Source organism: Mytilus californianus, unplaced genomic scaffold, assembly GCF_021869535.1.
Source record: "Mytilus californianus isolate M0D057914Y unplaced genomic scaffold, xbMytCali1.0.p SCAF_5, whole genome shotgun sequence".
In the NCBI taxonomy this organism is placed as follows: Eukaryota; Metazoa; Mollusca; class Bivalvia; order Mytilida; family Mytilidae; genus Mytilus; species Mytilus californianus.
Window position 1 is genome coordinate 92,273,401 of NW_026262701.1, and position 16,417 is coordinate 92,289,817.

The 16,417-nt window shown below is 30.1% G+C and overlaps 1 long non-coding RNA gene across 1 annotated transcript; it reads left to right on the forward strand.

Moving 5' to 3' along the window:
* Positions 1 to 271: 271 nt before the first annotated feature.
* On the forward strand, positions 272 to 4,275 carry LOC127703295 (uncharacterized). Its single transcript, XR_007982896.1, has 3 exons — positions 272 to 350; positions 1,077 to 1,140; positions 3,265 to 4,275. It is a non-coding gene; the product is annotated as an uncharacterized LOC127703295 (long non-coding RNA).
* The last annotated feature ends 12,142 nt before the right edge of the window (positions 4,276 to 16,417 follow it).

Consider the following 16,417-nt stretch of genomic DNA (forward strand, 5'->3'; position numbering starts at 1 on the left):
TAGTCATTAAACTTCAAGATAAGACCAGTACAATTTAAGACACGATTTTGCATTCAATGGGAGATAACTTTGTAAAATATTCAGATATTTTTTGTGCAGTTAAATTTAAATCTGACGTTTTTTTACTTTTCTATCTTTTATATTGATTTAAAAAAAAAATGATTTTATACAATTGTCTACCTGCAATAAGAAATCAGAACAATATTTAGTAAATTTTAGGTTATCGGTAACACATAAATTGATTTACTAAATGTATAATGTGTTGATATAATTTCATTTCAGGTTCTTTCTGAGACATGTTTTCATGGTGTGGGAATAAGACTTGGTGGTCTTATACAGCTAATACAAAGGTATGTACCAGTATGTTAGTCCTGTTTTGGAAAACTCAAATGTATTATAAATATTTTATGGAAAAACAAGATTTGAACACTTAAAAGATGTTTTACAGGAATCCACTCTTATTATTATATCAGTAACCAAATAAGAGTAAAGTTTAGGATCTGAATTGTTTACATAAAAATGTGTTGGCTTGTTGGATTGCTGTCTCATCCATATGTTCTTGACATATATAACACATTTTAAGACTATTTCTATTTAATGATTTGCCACTGGACCTTAAGCAACCAACAACCAATCATTCAATCTATTCAATATACATACATAATACCAACAAAGAACCTTTTAAATAGTTTTATACGCCCGTTTACGGGACGTATTATGGTATACCGTTGTCCGTCCATCCGTCCGTCGTCAACATGTCGGACATTAACTCAAAAACGCTTTAACCAATTTGCATAAAACTCTGATGAATTGTTTATATCTATTGACGTGAGCTCCCTTTCGTTTTTTATAAATTTTCGATTTTATGTTTCCTAGTTATGGGGTTTTATTCATTAAAAAAGGGGGGTTTTCCAGTTTTCGGACAATAACTCAAGAATGCTTTCACCAACTTGCAAGAAATTGTGGTGAATTGTTTATATCTATTGACATGAGCTCCCTTTCGATTTTTATAAATTTTAGATTTTACATTTCTAAGTTACAGGGTTTTATTAATGAATTATCATTTTATATTTCAGGTTAGCATCACAGCTTGTCTGTAAGGATTGAAGCTGGGAGTGGGCATTGGAGCTGACTTTTATGGTAAGAATCAATACATAGATTTATGAACTTTTCATCCAAGAGCATTTTAAAGCCCAAGATTTTTGTTAGGCACAAATGTAAATCTTGCATATTAATGTCTTCTTTACTTATAGTTGAATAAACAATTTAGAAGGAGATGTAAAGATATATAAGGGAAGTCAAAAAGTGTAATGTATAATGCGAAATCTTGGGATTTCATTTTTTTTGTTATCTATAGTTGTCCCCATATATGAAAATATGTAAGTGTGGTATGTATGCCAATGAGACAGGTATCCACCAGAGACCAAATGATGTGGATGCAAAAAGTAAAATCACAAAAATACTGAACTCAGAGGAAAATTCAAGAAGGAAAGTCCCCAATCAAATGGCAAAATCAAAAAAACAAACACATCAAACGAATGGATAACAACTGTCACATTCCTGACTTGGTACAGGCATTTTCTTATGTAGAAAATGGTGGATTGAACCTGGTTTTATAGCTAGCTAAACCTCTCACTTGTATGACAGTTGCATCAAATTCCATTATATTGACAACGATGCATGAACAAAACAAACAGACACAGTAGGTAAAAATGTCAAAAATAGGGGTACAGCAGTCAACATTGTGTTATCATCTTAATCACTATAAAAACAAACAAATGTAACGAAAAAGCCCAAAAAGGCATACATCAAATTTAAAATCCTCATTTTGCTTATATTACTGTGGATTCATTTTTATTCGTGGTATACCAATTTTCGTGGGTTTCGTGGGTCACAGCGAACCACGAATTTAAGAATTCAACGAAGAATAATCCAGAGAAATATGTATGGAGTCGGATGTTTATTTCCGGTTATGTTATGCAGTTCTAGTATAGTGTTGACTAGAGATAAACATTGTAACATAACACATGTTTTTAATGAAAGAAGATACAAGTATTTTGATTCAATCAATAATAAATATATCGAATAGCAGTGATAATTTACTTTTTAAAATTGATTAAAACTGTTCATGGAAAAATAACTGCAAGTTGTTAATTACCATGTCATAGTTTGGTTTACTGGTGATTAAGAATCAATAGGATTAAGTACGGGGATATTGCCCGTAGGTAGTATACACCTTATCGCTATTCCCGCTTGACCCGAGAATCTGTCCCGCTAGAACTTTTGACGTCATACAACAATCACTTTTCCATTGTGGGGTCAGACATTTTCTATTATGACGTCAAAATTTTACGGGAACTTGTGTGATGTCCAGTAATGGCGGACAAATAGCGATAAGGTGTATTGTTTATGACAGGTGCATGTATTTTCACACCTTTTACTTTTATGACTGTTTATTATATCGTGATAAGGGAAATGAGCTTTCAATCATAGTGTTTTGAATGCCTTATAAAATTCCGACAAGAATTTATAAATTGTAAAACAAACAAATAATTAGTTGTCTCTGTCCATTATTGTAATAGAAGTTTTCAATGAACACTTTAACCTAGAATGACCAAGCGAGGATTTTGACAATTCAAAACTTTTTCAATGAATTCCTTCTTTTTTGTTTGTTTTATTATTGATCAAACCAAGGAGGTTATATGATCTAAATCAAAAAGAAATCCACAAATTACGTATTTGATTGATTTTTTTTTTGTAATCAGCGATCCACGAATTTACATATACCACGAAACGTCTTTTTTTCTCTATCCACGAAAATTGATACCCACGAAAATAAATGAATCCACAGTATACGATTTTATTTATCTATGTAAAATCCACCCATAAAGGATGGAAGGTTTGCAACTAAATGTCACCCTATGCCTTCAACAATGAGCAAAACCTATATTGTATAGTTAGCTATAAAGGTTCAACATGACTAAATGTTAAAAAATTCAATCAAGTATGTTAATAGCCTGATATACTATATATAGCTATAAAACAATGTTCAAAAGATAATTGTCAAGACATCAGCCAATGACTTGTTTTTCATCCTTTTATTGCTAAGAAATACTGGTACTTTAAAATTTATGTCAACAAATCACTTTATAACAAAGAAACAGAAATGTTCTATACATTATAATTGTAATGCTCAGTTAATTATAATTGTTTTGCATTAAATATTATTTCAATTTTCATGAGTAATGTATATTTCTTTTTCAGATAACTGTGGCTGCATAAAATGGTTGTGTGATATAACTGCAACAGTAAAGAATGTAATTCAGACTATTTTTGTGTATGCTTGAGAAAATGTTTATAATTTTTTTACAAAAAAAAAAAAAAATATGTAAAGATTCTCCATTTTCAACAAGATTGGAAGTTGTAGGTTAACTTGTATTTGACATTACAAAAATTCTTTCTATTTTCCGTTTATACTCATGTCTAGTCAAAACACTTCCAGCAGTTTAAGAATGGATAATCTAAAAGAAAAAGAAAGAAAAAAGAAAAAAAAAATGTTCAATTATTGAAATGTATTTTTTTTTTTTGGCAAATTGTAATGTATATATTTTTGCCATCTTTTTGTTATTTTAGGATTTGAGATACTTTCAAATTTTACAAGTTACTTTATACATGTAGTTAATGCAATTAAATCTGCCGATGTGAATATTCCCACTTAATTTCTTAGCAAAAATTTTAATTATTTTTGTTTTTTTTAGCAACGTTTCAAAATACCTTACCATAGCAAATGCCTCTCTAGTGTAAACTAAAAAGATGAATAATGGTCTGCAATAAATATATCCCCTAACAACCTTTTCTTTCATGTTAATTTTAATATCTTTAAGATATGTGACAAGGGTGCTCTAATGCAGAGGAATTTACGAAGTTAAAAAGTTAGAAATATATTTTTTGCACTTTTTTTGTCATTTTTAGCTGATTTTGGTTTGTAACCAAGGTGATATTTTTTAAAGAATAATTTTACAAAAGGCATAGTTGAAGAACATCTTGTTGAAATTGGATTGGTTGATTTTTGGTGTTAAACACCACTTTAACATGATTTACTATAATTTTGGCTGTAAATTTTTATTTGTGGAGACAGCCAGAGTGCCTGGCGAAAACATCACCTTCATCAGGGAAACGGTCAAACCCTAGTCAAATTAAGAATGAAGTTACATATTTCATGTGAGGGTTCTCAGTGTTGACAGGCTAGTGATACAGTAGTTGAACTACTTATAGGACCACCATAAGCCGATCAGTACGAAATATTTTATTGAAATGTGTTTAGATTTTTGTTATCAATTTTTTTTTTAATTTTAATTGTACTATTTTATTTATTTTGTTTAATATAACAAGGATGTGGAGTGCGAACAGGGTGAAATTTGGGTCAAAGGGAGGCAATTTGTAATACCCCTGTTTAACTCCACATACTTGAAATTCCCTCAATGTTAGGATTTTCATCTACTTGGATGTTCATGTTTGTACATTTTTTTTTAATATCAGATGTATACTAGCTAATATTGACTATTATTTAGAGCTCTGTAATAAAAAAAAATAAATGTAAGCAGAGCTCTAGATAATAAGTATGCAGGGTGGGAGAAATCTTGGGTCTTTAACAATTGATTTGCTGAAATTTTCAGAAAGGGGATTTATTGGAAATGCATCTGATATATTTAATGTATGAAACTATATTTAAAAAAAAAGATGTTAAGATGATGAGGAGAGCCACTTTGTCAGCCGGGAGAGCAGCTCTAAGGGAGATGGTCAATTTAATCTTCACCAAGTCTGAGGCTTTACCATGAAAAATATGTGGTAAGTTTATATATTCCACAAATTTTATGGTAATAATATATATATAGGCATTTAACATTATTTTTTAAGGGTTCTTTTCTATCAGTGTTTGATTTTTAGAGTATCTAGTCTTACATTTGTTTTCTGTCTGGTATCGAGTGAGCTGTGTTGGATAGAAACCAACTGTATGCAAGTTATTAAAGAATTTGTAAACTTATTTGGGTCGAACAAATTTTTATGCAAAGTCTGTAACTGTTTGAATATTGAATTGATATAGAATCATTTTCATAAAAGCGTGGACAACGATTTCTTGGCGCTCTTATGTTATCTATTGACTGGGTCAGATAAGGTGAAAGTTTGTCTGTAACGCCCACTTGTCACATTGAATGTGTTATAGACATTTAAACTGGGGTCGCCAAAGGTTCTAAATGCCTACATCAAATAGTACGAATTACTAGCAGAGGACTAAACCTTGTGTGTTGATTTAAATGTTGAATAATTATTTTCTTTTTTTCTTCTCTTGTGCCTACATGTACTTTGCTCTTTTATTCTATTTAAATCCCTATTGGAAGGCCTCTGACAGACTGAGTGAGCGTAAAATCACTGTTATCGATAGCCAATGGCAAACAAGTTAAAGGTACAGTAAATTCAGAAATTATTGCGTGCAATTATTAATAAATAAATTTGGTGTATTTACTGTCTTCTGATTGCATTGGTTAAAAGTATTACTTTTATTTTCAATGTCAATTTTTATGGCGACACGCCCACTCTGACGTATATTCATACTCCAACATCCGTGTACGTTTTTATGGTTAATATAAATAATATAAAAAGTTCTTTGAGCCTTATTTTTGATAGAAATTTATTTATAATGAATGGCTATAATTTATTTTGAATTTATTGAACCATAAAATTATGCTTCGCGGATTATTCAATGTGAAGAGTCAAAAATTAATTTTATGGTTCAATAAATTCAAAATAAATAATAACCATTCATTAATTGCGATTTTGTAATTTTAGACTAAAATGCGATTTTAATTTTTGCGATATTGAGAAAAATCCTGTTTAATTCATATAAAAAATTTCAAAATGCTAGTTTAAATTATTGCCAATACAACATTGTTGCATTTTTAGCAATAATAAAAACATTGCAATAGTTTCTGAATTTACAGTAATTGAGTTAGTATTATTACCAACATAAGTATTGGGGTTGTCTACGCTGTTATGAAAATGATTTTAAGAACCATCAAAAGAGAACAAAACCATCTGAGTTTGTAATTGAATATTCCAAAATCATTGTCTTATACATATACGTGCACTTGCACAAGGTCAATTTCTATCTCTAGCAGTTTTAAGTTTATATAGTGAAGATGATAATGTATAACAGGTTTTAATAAATGAAACATAGCATTATTTTGTTAGTCTTCTTTAAGAGACAGATTGATCTGTAAAACAAGTAATTATTTTTTAATTTTTTTAATTTTTAGGTTGTTATAATGATGATGTTTTCATGGTGTAGGGAGTAAGACTTGGATGTCTGATATTGTTAACATGTTGGTAGGTAATCAAGCATCTTTTTAGTAATATAATATTCGAAATCAATTTCATAAGGTTCTTTAGTACCAAAAAAATAATTTTACACTGATGAGATACCGGTTAAATTTTTTTGGTAAATATAAAACTGAGTATAATTCAGAATACCAAATATTTTTTCCATGATTTTTTGTTATCCTAGTGCAATTTTAAATTTAGTACATGTGTAATAATTTTTTTTAGGAAAGTTTAGTTTAACTGACTACTTTTATATTCCAGGTAAGCATCAGGTTTCCATTGGCTTACTTGCTGGGATAAAGCTGTTATAAGGTGAGAACTTATTCATCAACATACAACTTTAATGTGTTTATGTTATAGTGTGATGAATGTCACTAAGTAGATTTCAATATATATATTTTTTTTTAATTTACAATTAAAAAAAAATCAGTATTCAATCTTTTCATTTTAAAATAATGTACCCTTTAAAGCAGATACTAGATCTGAAGAAGATATATGAAGGGGAGATAACAATAAAATCGCATATTTTTGATACTGTATATTTTTGAGTAATCAATATAAGTAATAAACAAATTGTTTAACATACACTGATGTCTGTTTCTTTATTCCCGTTAGATTATTTTAAAATTAAGGATCAACAATTGAAATTTAACTTTGTTTCTTTTTCAGTCGAAAGAGTTGCTGTTGCTGCTTTCCTTGTATGGTAAAATCCTCAGACTACAATCCTGCAAACCATTGGATGAACTGTTGCTATCTTTTGTAAAAAAAATTCTTATAAGCAGAATGAATTATAAATGCAATTAATTTTTAATGCTTTATTATTCAAATTATAAATATTTATTTCATTATTTTTTCTTGCATTCAATTATTGTTTTGTGATTGAAGAAATATAAAAAAAACTCTGAAAGTATTGTTATTTGAGAGGTCCCAAAGGTATGATGTATGGTTTCACAAGATACCCATAAGACTTGCTTCAGTTTACATATATTTTTTTAAGTTATGTACACTGGTTAAGAATTATAAGTCCTTTGTGAAATGATTTTTTCTGGTTAGAAACCTATTAAGTAGTACTTTGATGGCCAAACACTTAAAGGGAATAAAACAAATCCCCTATTAAACAATTTTAAGTACTGAGTTTTTGGTGCAATATGAACTAGAAATAAAAATGTTTAGTTAGATGGTTTGTTTTGACTCTGCATTCTTTACATTCATACAAATTAATGGCTGTCAGTTTTAATTATTGGTTTTGTTTATATATTATAAATGCATTATTCAGCATCTGAGACCACTCAAGTGAAAATAATTACATAGTTTTTGCAGTTTGTCATATTTTCTCATTTTTGTGTGATTGATTTCTATATTTTTTCTCATTTATGATTATTTATATTTTAGTGTTTGAATTTTTGAGGCTTGTACTCAGCTTCTAAACAATTACCTCCCCCCTCCACATGTATAACCAGGATCCTGTAAAAGAAGTTTTGATTTTGAAGGATGGATGGATAATTAAAAATGCAAGATTTTTTTAATGTGCTAGTTCATAATGTAAAAGTCTGCACAAGACATCTAACCCTACCTGAACACATTATTCTGACTTCCAGCAGACCAGTCTTTGCTCCTACTAATTGCTGAATGCTTAGCAGGGGAGCATCAAATACCAATTTTCAATTCTTTGATATGACCCAGGGCAGGACCAAATCCCATGCCCATCTGCACTTATGTTGAGCATAAAAAGGTTATTAAAGAAGATTTGTCTTTCTGTTTGTCCATCATCATCTCTCATCCACAGCTTATAAACTATTGGAAGGTTTTCATTTAAACTTTCAGATTATCTTCTGTATCTAATGGCTGTGTTTATTTTATTTTATTATAATGAAATTTTGGGGTTCTCAATTGTAATGTATGGACCTCCTAAGTATTTGAAAAAAAGGGAAAGAAGCTTCTCATACCACTATTTTATCATGTGAAGGATAGTTTGGTTCAAATATATTTGTTTTTAATCATGTTTTTAGTAGTTGGATCTCATTATGACAAAATTTTAATGACTTAAATTCAAAAATAAATTTGGGGTTCACACTGATATATATTACCACTGTAGCTTTAATGTAAATTTTACAAGGCTTTGCTATAACAAAATTTGTGTTTTATCTTGTTTTATCTGATTTTAGTGGTTTTTATGTGATTTTATTTGTTTTTACTGTCAAATCTTGTTATACCAAGCCTTAGTATGACTGATTTTATATATTTTGTTTATACATGCAATTCAAAATATAAATTTACATAATGAGATCAGACATTTATTATGCTTTTAACTCTTCTTAGTGGATAAAATAGAAAAATGAATGAACATAAATATTGAAGTGGTCGTTGAAGATTGACCAAATTACAAGATTTATAAATGCAGAATCTTCCTCTAACTAAATCTATGTTCTTATCAGCTGAACCAACCTATCCTTCAATATGAGTAATAAAATTTTATAAATGGAAAAGTCCATTCTTCGATTGGGGAACCTTTAGATGTGAAAAAAATATACACAAATGCCAACAGATACTGAAGATTATTTGAAAGTTTAGGCAAAAACAAATTAATCCTTTAATTGTGATTGGAAGTTGTAGACGGATGAGCAAACAGATGATATACTTGCTTACTATGGCACATTTCCTAAAGGATATGGACTATGAGTATAGGTTTTGCTCATGGTTGAAGGCTGTAGGTGACTGATAGTTGTTAAATTCTATGTCATTTGGTCTCTGGTGGAGAGGTGTCTCGTTGGCAATCATATCTCCTCTTTTTATTTTATATGAAATAATTACTTATTACTTCCTGGGCAAAAAGTTCTGGTTCCAAGAAAATAATTTAAAAAAATACTTATATCATACATGTATTGTTAAATAACTATCCTACTTTGATATAAAGAATTGATTTTGGTTAGAAATTGGAAGGAATTATAAAGAAACTTTATATACAGTATAAGAGCTTGGGGTTATAAATGTTTAATGAAATGCAGTTAACTATTTCCTTGGTGATCTAATAATTTTTGCACAGATCACGATATTAGTTTATTTAAATAACCCAGTAAATAAATGCCTCATAAATGAATTTGATTCATGTATTTTTATGCATTTTTTATCTTAGTATTTACTATTGTATTCCTTGTTATATTTGTAAATGCCTCTTCGTATGTGACAAACTGAGGAATCATATATTTTATGGAATTATATAAATTTATTTTAAGTTTGGTATTTAAAAGTATTGGAAAGCACCAAGTTTAATATTGAGCAAAAAAAATATTCCTTTAAGACCTAAGGATATTAAAATTTAAGACATGTATCTCAGAACAGAATTGATTTTCTAAATTCTATTTAAACAGCTAGTCTGGGAACTGGTATCAAGAAACTATAAAAAATCCTCAGCTCTGTCAGTTATTTTGTATAATTGTAATATTTAACCAGTGATACCTTACCCATGATGCAGATCCTTTTCCTCCTTTTACTTATAAAGGGACTAACAACTTATTATTACAATTTCTTTGGTATTTGTACACACTTGATGGAGCAGAATGGGTCTGGTTTCATTTGGGTATTTTATATCTATGATGCATGATAATGATATAAATAAATAGGTAAATAAAAATTTAATTGAGAAAACCTATCTTATATTTTATTTGAGTCTGAATGACAAATAAAGGGGGAAGAGGTTTCTGTGGTCAAGGGTAACACACAGCTGATTTATTGTATGGTATGGACGAAGTTGAAAAAGCGAGACTTGGGCATGCTTTTTCCATAAGCAGCAGCTTCAACAATGTATTTGATTGTGATAAGTTCAAGTTAAAGAAAACAACTAGTGGTAGGTCAATGATATTTGGTATGCAGTTATATAAGCATTGAAACATCTTATTTCTAAGGAGATTATTTTGCTTCTCTCCCTCAGTCATAGTCGACTTAAAACTTTTAATTAGTTTACATGTATAAGTTTGTGATTAGGTCAATTGAAAGGGAACTATAAGTGGTATGTCAATGATATTTTGTATTCAGATGTATAAGCATTGACAAATCTCAGTTCCAGAGAGATTGTTCAGCTCCAGCCTCAGTCATGGTTTATTGATTGAATGTTTTGCATTATTTACATGTGATTTGTGATTAGATCAGTTTAAGATGAGTGACTAATATCTGATATTTGGTATGCAGTTGTATTGGCATTTGCAAGTCTCATTTTCATAGAGATTATTTGGTCCCACTTCTTTATCATGGTTCATGGACTTTGAAACTTTCACAGTTTAACAAGGAACCAATTGATAAGTCAATGGTGTTGGGTATGCAGTTTTATAAGCATTATCATTTCCATGGTGTTTTTATTTTGCCGTGAACCGTCAGTCATGGTTCATTGCATAGATAACAAGTTTAAATATTGCAAGTTAATTTCAACATTTGCATTATACCATCAAAAAATGCAAGACACATCTCTGTGTCAACAGTTTATATTTCCATCTCTTGGTATCTTTCAACATCATGTTTTGAGTTTTAAATGTCACAGAAACTTCTTTGCTAGTTTAAACAAGACTTGACACAAATGATACTTAGGAATTACATGACAGAAATGTTCATTGGACTTGCTGATTACCTGATTGGCTGCCAAGTCTTTAAATAGATCTAGAATTCTAAAATGATCTAGTTTATATAAAGGCTCAGAATGATTGTAATGTGAATATGATTGTCTGACCTTGGCTTTTTTCTTGAAGTGTGGTCAACATTAAGTTTTTATAGACTGTATAACTTTTGCCATTTTATAATGGTGTGGATATGTCGTCATTGTGGTCTGTAGATATATGTTTTCCAGACAATAACTTGAGTATAAGTGTATAGATCTCAAAGAAATAAAACCACAAGGTCCCATACCACAAAAGGAAGGTATGAATTGAATTTGGGGTTATTGCCCTAACAGTTTAGGAATAAAGGTTAAAAAAAAAAGTTTTCCGGGGTTTCCAGACCATAACTTGAAAATAAATCCATGGATTTCTATGAAATTATTATACAAGATTTCAAACCAAAAAGGGAAAGTTGGAATTGATTTTGGTGATTATGGCCCAAACTGTTTATGAATTAGGAGCCAAACAAACACCAATACTTTGTATACATTATTTGTTTCTTGACCAATTTCAATTTCGATGAGAATCATGTATTCTTTGGGTTCTTTAATATGCTGAATCTGTTACCATGTTTGTGTATTTCTGTTTTCGAATTGGTTCACATTCAGGTCCAAAGGGTCCAAAATTAATCTAAGTTTGATTTAAACCCAAAATTGAATTCTTTGGTTTTTGTCGAGCCTTCGACTTTTGTCGAAAAAGTGAGACATAGCGATCCCATCGGCGGCGTCCACAAATATTCACTCTGTGGTTAAAGTTTTTGAAATTTTAATAACTTTCTTAAACTATCCTTGATTTCTACCAAACTTGGACAGAAGCTTGTTTATGATCATAAGATAGTATCCAGAAGTAAATTTTGTAAAAAAAAAATTCCTGTGTTTCCGTATTTTACTTATAAATGGACTTAGTTTTTCTGCCAGGAAACATTACATTCACTTTGTGGTTAAAGTTTTTAAAATTTTAATAACTTTCTCAATCTATCCTGGATTTCTACCAAACTTGGACAGAAGCTTGTTTATGATCATAAGATAGTATCCATAAGTAAATTTTAAAAAAAAATCCTGTTTTTACGTATTTATATATTATATATTTATTCACCAAATATGCTTGTCACATTGTTACACCAAGAAACCAAGCTTTTCTTGATGTATCCTGTTATATTCCACTGATTTACCCAGGTTAGTAATCAGCTGCTGGTATATATGTATATATTATAATAATATGTATAAATTTCTTGAAATACAATTGTACAATATTTTAATGCATTATGTTTTATTCTATTCAATCGTCTAAACTTCTTTTTAGTGACTTCAGTAATGGATTAAATTTCATTGTCCTGTTTTCGTTATATCTTTTAATGTATTCTTGAATAAAAATTTGATAAACATTTACATTTGTCAATTTCTGATTAGATACATAATATGATTTGTATTTAGAAAAACCTAAAATTGTTAGGAAATAATACAGACCAAAATAATTTTTGTCAAAAATTTTATATCCAAAGACTAATTGTTTTAACGATACTCTAAAATTTAAATTTGATTTTATCATTAACTCATAAATACTTTTCCAAAATTTTTCTAAAAATCTACAAGAAATAAAAAAGTGGTTATAATCTTCTTCTTCGTTACATACATTACATAGACCGTCATTCTTCTGTTTCCATTTAAACCATAAGTGTTTTGTTGGTAATATGAATTGTAAAAACTTTTTTTCTTGCTTTATTATAAATATATATTATCTTATGTTGAATTTATCTTAATAATATTTCGTTGTATTTATCTTATAGGTGAAAGTTTTCGTAGCCTCAGTTATTCGTTTAGAATTTCCCCGTCCACCATCAGTAAAATTGTACCAGAAGTATGCGAGGCGTTGTATTTGTCCCTTAAAGACAATTATTTGAAGGTTTGTATATTTAGCAATATTTGTCATAAAAACTTGTTAGAGCATTAACATGGTACCAATTGTATTGATATTTGTTTTTAGATTAAAAAAAGAAGATGTGGTATGATGGCAAAAGAGACAACTCTCCACCACAGACCAAAATGACATACAATTTAACAAATAAAGATCAACACACAGCCTTCAACAATGGCATAAACACATACCGCATTGTCAGCTTCTAAAAGCCCCTAAATGACGAATGTAAAAAATTTCAAACGAGAAAAGTAACGGCCCGATTAAGCAGGCGGAAACCCGTTTGAAATAGAACAAAAGAATCGAAGCTCTTTGTTAGAGAATGCGATAAATGCTAACTGTAATGTTTACAATAGTAACAAAATTTTTAAAAGTTAATAGAAACAAATAAAATGACAATTTTCTGCTCAATTACGAAGTATTTTATTTTAAAAACACCATTTGCATAAGTTTTCAATTTGTCTATTACATAGTTAAGCAGAACAATTAGATATGGGTATCTATCAAGTTGGATGTAGAAAATGCATAACCTCCGATTTAAAAAAAAAAAAAAATAACAACGGACGGAGAAAATATCAATCTATTCGTTCAGTAATTTTCGTGTCTGCCCTTCCATTATGTGACTCAAGAAAAAAATCCAAAAAATGGGTAACAATTGTATCGAAAAGAGAAAATCGAGTGCACTTTTTTATGTTAGGGCGTGTTTGAGTTGAATATTTTGTCTTGAAAACGTATAAAACAAGAGTATTTGATACATCATCTCGCTATATCAGGGCTACAGGTTGACTTTATAACATCCAAAATTCACAGTACTAAAAGATGAAATACATCAACAAACGACAACCACTGAATAAGAGCCTCCTGACTTGGGACAGTTTGTTTTCCCCACTTTTCATAATAACAGTTTGAAATGTAAAATGATCACTTACACTGACTAGAAGACAAGATTCTTAGCTCTATCATGAAGACATCATAAGCTTTTGAGATGAAGAACTACAATCAATTCTTGTTCCTTGGTTTTTGTCAAATGTATGTTTGGATATCCTTTCTTTTATATTGCGGACTATAATTGCTTCCGTAATAAAGATATTTAAAAACTGCACCGAAATATTTTATTACACTTTTATTCCCAGGTCTGCAATTAGGTTGTTTTGGTATTGGTTTTATGTATAATAGATTTGTACTAATATTTTGTAATTTTCTATAATCTAAAATAAGAACAATTTTAATTTTATGGTCAGTTGTGGTCTTACAATTTTTTGATACTACTACTTAATACAATATTGGAAATGATCATTTACAAGAAAAATATCTCTTGACAGCTAATCCTTAACCATGCAATAATTTCACAACTTTTACTAAACTTCATGTTCATTTCGAAGACTAAAGTCTTGATATTTCAGCAAAAGGCAAAATTTAAGAAAACAAAAAAGACAAAAAACATGAATTTCATAAGCAAATATCTAAAGTTCCGTATATACGTTTGGTCCACTGGTGTCATTCGGTTCACCACTCATGGAGCAACTGGAAGATTGGTACTGTCGTTGGTACTGAAACTGTGGGTTATAAAGACTTCCAGGAGGGGTTTGATTGGCAAGTGCCTAATACTGTGGTTGTGTTTTAGATGGAGTTTTCTTGATTAAAGTTGACAAAGGTGCTTCATTAACATATGACTGGTAAGGATTGAAATTGAAGGACGATTGGTTTGGATACAGTTGGTTGTTTGGCACCTCTGCAGACATACACATTAACTGTGTCTCATACATCAGATTTTGTATCTTATGTTTTAACATCATCTTTGTCCTCTTGTTAGGCATTGTCGAGAGTGATTTCCCCACCAACTTTCCGAAACAATAGTCCGCTGTCTCTTCTTCTCCAGTAGAACTTAAGGGCCTATCCAACAGTTTATTTCTGACGGTGAATATTTTTCCCTTTAAGATATATAGGCTTTTTTTTATACCTGCTTAAATGAAATATGTAATAAAAAATATACCTTCATGTGCTACTTTTTGAGTAAAATGAGGTCGAAATTTCAGATATTTGCTCAAAATTCGGATTTGTGGACGTATTTTTCCTCCCGACAGAAATGCATAACTTTTTTGTTTTAAAAGATAAACACAAGCTGTTTTTTGTTAAATTATTTATAAGTTCTCTTTTATATAAGTATCCTATAAATTTATGAAATATTTTGTTTAGAAATAACTAAATTTATCAAATGTTCATGAATATAAAAAAAAAACGTCATTTTTGCTGTATATTTATCAAATTTAAAAAAAATTGCATCATTGACTTTTTCATGAAATTTGGTATATTATAATTAATCTTCATACGTAATCAAACCGAATGTCATTTTAAAAAATAGGGGTCCATGAACTCGTTTAAAAGTTAAATCAGTTTGAATGATAAAAATCAGTCGAAAAATGCATCTTTACCCGATATGTCACAGTTTGACGTCGCGAAAATAACATTTCACGTTAGCAACGTCATTACCTCCCCTGTAACTGTAACGTATGCCCTTAAGCTTTCAATAATTGTTCTTCAAGCTTAACTTTAATCCTTTTCCCATCGGAAGTTGTTTGTTTGGCCTTTTTGGGTGACGGGCTTACGTCTGAATCATCCAACACTTCTGTATTCTCGTTCAATAATGTTAAGTTCTGAAATATGGAAAAGTTAATTGTAAATAAAATAGTTATGGTACTAGTAAGTTGTTGTTATATTCGTTCAACTTTCAAAATATTTTAAAATATTAAATAGATATCTTATAAAGTAAAAGAAATATCAAAGGTAATTATACCTATACAAACCATATCTTCTTAATTTTATTGTCGAGCCTGCGACTTTTGTCGCAGAAAGCTCGACATAGGGGTAGTAATCCGGCGGCGGCGGCGGCGGCGGCGGCGGCGGCGGCGTTAGCTAACTTCTTAAAAGCTTTATATTGTAGAAGGTGGAAGACCTGGATGCTTCATACTTTGTATATAGATGCCTTATGTTACGAAGTTTTCGTCAGTCACATGTCCAATGTCCTTGACCTCATTTTCATTGTTCAGTGACTACTTGAAAAAAAAGTTAAGATATTTTGTAATGTTAAATTCTCTCTTATTATAAGTAATAGGATAACTATATTTGGTATGCGCGTACGTTGCAAGGTCCTCATGCCCGTCAGACAGTTATCACTTGACCTCGACCTCATTTCATGGATCAGTGAACAAGGTTAAGTTTTGGTGGTCAAGTCCATATCTTAGATACTATAAGCAATATGTCTAGTATATTTGGTGTAATGAAGGACTGTAAGGTGTACATGTCCAACTGGCAGGTGTCATCTGACCTTGAGCTCATTTTCATGGTTCAGTGGTTATAGTTAAGTTTTTGTGTTTTTAGATATAAGAAGATGTGGTATGAGTGCCAATGAGACAACTCTCCATCCAAGTCAAAATTTATAAAAGTAAACCATTATAGGTCACAGTACGGTCTTCAACACGGAG